Consider the following 7,031-nt stretch of genomic DNA (forward strand, 5'->3'; position numbering starts at 1 on the left):
TTTTTTTTTTTTTTTTTTTTTTGTCTAACTAAACCCTAATCTTTCAATTTTATATTTAGTAAAATTCTAAACTTTAACCAAATTAAAAAATTTAAAGACTAAATCATAACTTTAGAAGAAAAAATCACATGGGAGAGATGCGTGCTGGATTATAAATTAAAGAATAAGACACATTTGTTTGCATATTGAATATTTTTGTAAAACCATATAACAAAATAACGTTTGAATATGAATCACTTCCACTTCCAGGAAACATTTGTTTGCATACAACCATATAACAAGATAAGCATTAAAGTTTGACTAGTTTAAGGTCCCACTTGTTTATGTATAAGAAATCTTATACTTTTGATGTTGTTTCGTAGAAATAAGAGGTGGATTATAAAAAAGGGGAAGACACGTTTGTTTGCAAATTTTAGAAAGCCATATAATAAAATAAGCATTAACGTCTGAAGATCAATAACTTCCACTTTCTCGAAATATTTGTTTTCATGTAGAATTTTGGGGGCAATGAAAACGATATAACGTGATTACTATCAAAATGCTAATCTGGAAATTGAAACAACAGGAGAGAGAAATGTCGGAGGAGCGAGACGAAACCGTTATTGACACGTGGCGAACTGCGGCTGGAGAGGCGTGTTCCACAGGCTAGGCGACACGCGTCAGGGCACGGATTCGAGTCAACCTGAGTCCAAACTGGCGCTCCGTACGCGACCCGGGAACCACACGAACCAAACCACCGCGAGACCCCTCCGACCTATCTGAACCGACCCGTCTCGACCCGTGACTGTATAGAATGTTGCACGTGGACATGTGCGCATAGAAAGCCACGCGTAATACACCTCTAGAGAGCGTCAGTCGCGTGTGTAGGCGCGTGCAGAGTGTCACGGTCATGCTTGTCCAGGGCATGTTGCCCATGGCCGCATGCCCATGACAAGCCAAACCCTTGTCATGTCTTTTCATTCTAGTGTTTTTCCTTTTGTAATTCTAAAGCGTATGACACCTCAAAAATATCATGTCTACGCCTGCCAGAACTAAAATGGCCCAGAATGTACTATAGGGGGATATGACTAGTCGTCAACTTCTCCCTACCCAAGGTTATATATGCTAAGCCGTTGTTATCTTTCTCTTGCTTGCTTATATAACGTCTCTTTCTAAAATCTCTCTTTCTCAAATCTCTCTCTCCTCGTTTTCTAAAACCTTCTTTTAAAACCGAGGCTAGAGGCTTGACCGTACGTCGCTCGGCCGTAGGCGACGCAAGAACAAATAGGCTCAACTCACTTGTCGCTGGAAAGTGAGTGCCGCACAATCGCTAGTCCGCTGCCTTCGAAAGCGCGATTGTGTCAAGTGGTATCAGAGCTTTGTTAGCTCCGTAACGTCATATAGACCGAGATCATGTCGACGACAAAGTCGACACCCAAAGCACAAGCCGACCGGCTTACGCTAATAGAGGAGGAAATGCTGTTCCTCAAAGAAGTCCCTGACACCCTCCGTTTCCTGGAAACACGGGTGACCGAACTGAGTGAGAAAGTCGTCCAAGTCGACGCAATGGGCAACCGCCTGGATGGATTGCCAATCGCAGAACTATTGTTTCGAGTGACCTCGCTCGAAGAAAGAGTTGCTCCTACGAGCAGCCCAAAACCGTCTGATAGTCCGGATAGCTCTGTCGCACACAAAGAGGGACGTGGCGAAGAGTTCGACGTACTACAAAACACAATGATGAGTTTGTTCAATGGATTGGCTGATGAATTCAGATCAACAGTCGACGACCTCCAAGAAAGGATGGCCGCCATGAGCACTCGAATTGAAATTACCATGAAAGCCGTGGAAGGTGTCGCGGCTGGACAAACTAATACAGGATCCAACAAACTAAGGTTCCCAGACCCTAGAGCCTTCAAAGGGAATCGGGACGCCAAAGAGTTGGAGAACTTCATCTTTGACGTCGAACAGTACTTCAAAGCCACAACGGCTTGTACCGACGACAAGAAGGTGACTGTAGCCGCGATGTATCTCGTAGACGACGCCAAACTGTGGTGGCGTACGAAGGTGCAAGACATCGAGGATGGATTGTGCACCATCGACTCATGGGAGGACCTCAAGAGAGAGTTGAGGGAACAATTCCTCCCCGAAAACGCAGGGCATATAGCAATGGAGAAAATAGTAGCCCTGAAACACACTGGAAACATACGAGACTACGTCAGACAGTTCTCAACCCTGATGCTGGATATCAGGGGCACAGTAGAGAAGGACAAGGTGTTCTTCTTTATAAATGGTCTACAGCCGTGGGCCAAAACAAAGATACATGAGAACAGGGTCCAAACCCTAGCTGCCGCAATGGCCTGTGCCGAGAGACTCGTAGACTGTGGGAACGAAGCAGGATCCCAAAGAAGAGCGACACCAGCCCCAAACAATGGGGGCAAACCATACAGACCACCAGGCCAGCGAAATGGAAGTCCCAACAGACCGAATGGATGGACGGATAGACCTCCTCAGAACAATCAAGCGGGGACTTCTCGAGGGCATTACCATCAAAAGAACCACCCGACGACACCTTTGCAATGCATGCTGTGTAAAGGCCCCCACAAAGTGTCATACTGTCCTCATCGGGCCTCTCTCACTGCACTTCAAGTGTCCATTCAAGAGAGCAATGAAGCAAGGGTCGAGACTTTGCTAGACAAGAAGGAAGATCACGACAACCCCCGAATGGGCGCACTCAAATTCTTGTCAGCCCTCCAACGGAAAGTCGAACCGAAGGAGGTACTAGAGAAAGGGCTCATGTTCGTAGATGCCACAATAAACTCTCAACCGAGCAAGAGCACTCTGATAGACTCTGGAGCAACCCACAACTTCATTGCCGATCAAGAAGCCAGAAGATTGGGACTCACCATAGGAAAAGACCCGGGGAAAATGAAAGCTGTCAATTCCGAGGCCTTGCCTATTGTGGGAGTTTCCAAGAGAGTCCCCTTCAAAATAGGGGATTGGACTGGAGAGCTAGACCTTGTCGTGGTTCGCATGGATGACTTCGACGTGGTACTTGGGATGGAGTTCCTCCTAGAACACAAGGTCATCCCAATGCCATTAGCAAAATGCTTGGTGATCACCGACCGTAATCCCACAGTAATACCTGCAAGCATCAAGCAACCAGGTAATCTTCGAATGATCTCGGCCATACAACTGAAAAGGGGACTCGCACGAGAGGAACCTACATTTATGGCCATACCGCTGATAGAAGAAGCAACCACCGAAGAGACTGTCCCAGAGGAAATCAAGGAAGTCTTATACAGCTATACCGACATCATGCCAGAGAGTCTACCACAAACACTACCACCTCGTCGAGGCATTGACCACGAAATCGAACTCCTTCCCGGAGTTAAGCCGCCAGCAAAGAACGCATACCGGATGGCTCCGCCCGAGCTAGCCGAATTGAGGAAACAGCTAGATGAGTTGTTGAAGGCGGGATTCATTCGCCCGGCAAAGGCCCCTTATGGAGCCCCCGTACTATTCCAGAAGAAGAAAGATGGGACGTTGCGTCTATGCATAGACTATAGAGCCTTAAACAAGGTGACAGTACGCAACAAATATCCTCTGCCGATAATATCCGACTTGTTCGACCAACTTCACGGGGCCAAGTACTTCACGAAGTTGGACTTATGATCAGGATATTATCAAGTACGGATTGCCGAAGGGGACGAACCCAAGACGACGTGCGTAACAAGATATGGGGCCTTTGAATTCCTAGTAATGCCCTTTGGCTTGACAAACGCCCCAGCTACGTTCTGCACGTTGATGAACCAGGTCTTCTACGAATACCTGGATCAGTTCGTCATAGTATACCTCGACGACATTGTTGTTTACAGCACAACCCTCGAGGAACACAAGGTGCATTTGAAGTTAGTGTTTGACAAGCTCCGGCAGAACCAGCTGTATGTGAAGAAGGAGAAATGTGCATTCGCACAAACATGCATCAACTTCCTTGGACACGTCGTCAGATGTGGACAAATTAGTATGGATAGCGACAAGATAAAAGCTATCCAAGAATGGAAGGTTCCTACTTCCGTATCTGAATTGCGGTCCTTCTTAGGACTAGCCAACTATTATAGGCGGTTCGTCGAAGGGTTTTCACGACGAGCCGCCCCATTGACAGAGCTGTTGAAGAAAGACCACCCGTGGTTGTGGTCGAATGATTGTCAAATGGCCTTTGAAAATCTGAAAACAACCATGACGAGGGGTCCTGTCCTCGGGTTGGTAGATGTGACAAAGCCATTTGAAGTAGAAACCGATGCTTCCGACTTTGCTCTCGGTGGAGTCCTCATTCAAGAAGGCCACCCCATCGCTTACGAAAGTCGAAAGCTCAACGATGCCGAACGAAGATACACTGTCTCCGAGAAAGAAATGCTGGCTGTAGTCCATTGCCTTCGAGTCTGGAGACAGTATCTCTTAGGATCACAGTTCGTAGTGAAGACGGATAACAGCGCCACTTGCCACTTCTTTGATCAACCAAAATTAACAGCAAAACAAGCCCGGTGGCAGGAGTCGTTGGCCGAATTCGACTTCAAGTTCGAACACAAAGCAGGGAAGAGTAATCAAGCAGCCGACGCGTTGAGTCGGAAGGGCGAACATGCGGCCCTGTGCATGTTAGCCCACATTCACTCAAGTAAGATCGATGGATCGATGCGCGACATCATCAAGGAACATTTACACAAAGACCCATCGGCCAAAGCTGTTGTCGAACTAGCTAAGGCTGGAAAGACACGGCAGTTTTGGGTTGAGGGGGACCTCCTGATAACCAAAGGAAACAGGTTGTACGTCCCAAGAACGGGGGAACTGCGGAAGAAACTCATTCAGGAATGTCACGATACCTTGTGGGCCGGACATCCTGGGTGGCAAAGAACATACGCCCTAATAAAGAAGGGGTACTTCTGGCCAAACATGCGAGACGACATCATGCAATACACCAAGACGTGCCTCATCTGCCAACAGGATAAGGTCGAGAAAGCCAAAGTCTCTGGACTCTTGGAACCTCTACCTGTGCCAACAAGACCCTGGGAAAGTGTATCTCTGGACTTCATAACGCACCTCCCAAAGGTCGGGGAATATGACGCCATCTTGGTCATTGTAGACCGATTCTCCAAATATGCGACATTCATCCCCACTCCCAAATTATGCTCGGCGGAACTCACAGCCCAACTGTTTTTCAAACACGTTGTAAAGTTATGGGGCATTCCGTCGAGCATCATCAGTGATAGGGATGGCAGATTCATTGGGACGTTCTGGACTGAGTTATTCGCTTTCTTGGGAACAACCTTGAACATCTCCTCGAGTTATCACCCTCAAACCGATGGACAGACAGAACGGTTCAATTGCTTGCTCGAAGAATACTTACGTCACTTCGTCGACGCTCGCCAAAAGAACTGGATACAATTGCTAGATGTCGCCCAATTTTGCTTCAATTGCCAAACCAGCTCATCTACAGGGAAGAGTCCCTTCGAAATTGTAAGTGGACGACAGCCGGCCTTACCCCATATTATTGATCATCCTTATGCAGGAAAAAACCCTCAAGCTCACAACTTTACAAGGGAATGGAAGCAGACAACAGATATAGCCCGGGCATATTTAGAGAAGGCTTCCAAGCATATGAAGAAATGGGCGGACAAGAAGCGTCGCCCCCTTCATTTTCGTGCAGGAGATCAAGTCCTTATCAAGCTGAGACCAGAACAGATCAGATTTCGTAGCCGAAAGGACCAGAGACTAGTTCGTAAATATGAAGGCCCGGTTGAAGTCCTTAAAAAGATCGAGGCTACCTCCTACCGAGTGGCACTACCCGCATGGATGAAAATCCACCCCGTCATTCATGTGAGCAACTTGAAGCCCTATCACCCTGATCCAGACGACGACCAACGAAATACAACCACAAGACCGAACATCGATCTGAAGCAAAAAGAAATAAAGGAAGTGGAAGAGATCCTAGCCGACAGGGTTAGGAAGATAGGAAGACCTGTACGGACGATTCGTGAATTCCTTGTCAAATGGAAGAATCTCCCTACAGAGGAAACAAGCTGGGAACGCGCCGAAGATCTGAACTCCGCCGCCACCCACATCGCAAGGTATGAAAGTAGTCGGTTGACAGGGACGTCAACCAATTAGGTGGGGGAGGATGTCACGGTCATGCTTGTCCAGGGCATGTTGCCCATGGCCTCATGCCCATGACAAGCCAAACCCTTGTCATGTCTTTTCATTCTAGTGTTTTTCCTTTTGTAATTCTAAAGCGTATGACACCTCAAAAATATCATGTCTACGCCTGCCAGAACTAAAATGGCCCAGAATGTACTATAGGGGGATATGACTAGTCGTCAACTTCTCCCTACCCAAGGTTATATATGCTAAGCCGTTGTTATCTTTCTCTTGCTTGCTTATATAACGTCTCTTTCTAAAATCTCTCTTTCTCAAATCTCTCTCTCCTCGTTTTCTAAAACCTTCTTTTAAAACCGAGGCTAGAGGCTTGACCGTACGTCGCTCGGCCGTAGGCGACGCAAGAACAAATAGGCTCAACTCACTTGTCGCTGGAAAGTGAGTGCCGCACAATCGCTAGTCCGCTGCCTTCGAAAGCGCGATTGTGTCACAGAGCGCGTGAGTAACCCTTTTCCCTCCGTTCGACCTCCGTTTGCTTGTTTTTCGCCCCGATTTCAACTCTGATCCTATTTTTATGTGAATTAGGACTTATCAAGAAAATTTCAGAATTTTTGGAACCTTTTCCGGCAAATAATTCGAGCTTGGAAAGGCACGCGTCAACCATGTAAGTAGCCATTTGGATTCCCACGAGCAGTACTTATAGGAACCGCTTGGAATAAGCATGCATGCTATCATTCCCATAAACTTAGCTAGCTGAACCTAGCATATTAGTATGAAAACCATGAAAATGAAATAAATAAGGAAATCTATGACTTCTACATACGAATGATTATGTAAACTGTTTAGATTGAGATTCTGATAATGTATGTCTGCATGAGGAGGATGGAAAACTTGTAAAATCTGCG

Source organism: Cucurbita moschata, unplaced genomic scaffold, assembly GCF_002738365.1.
Source record: "Cucurbita moschata cultivar Rifu unplaced genomic scaffold, Cmos_1.0 Cmo_Scf00054, whole genome shotgun sequence".
NCBI lineage: Eukaryota > Viridiplantae > Streptophyta > Magnoliopsida > Cucurbitales > Cucurbitaceae > Cucurbita > Cucurbita moschata.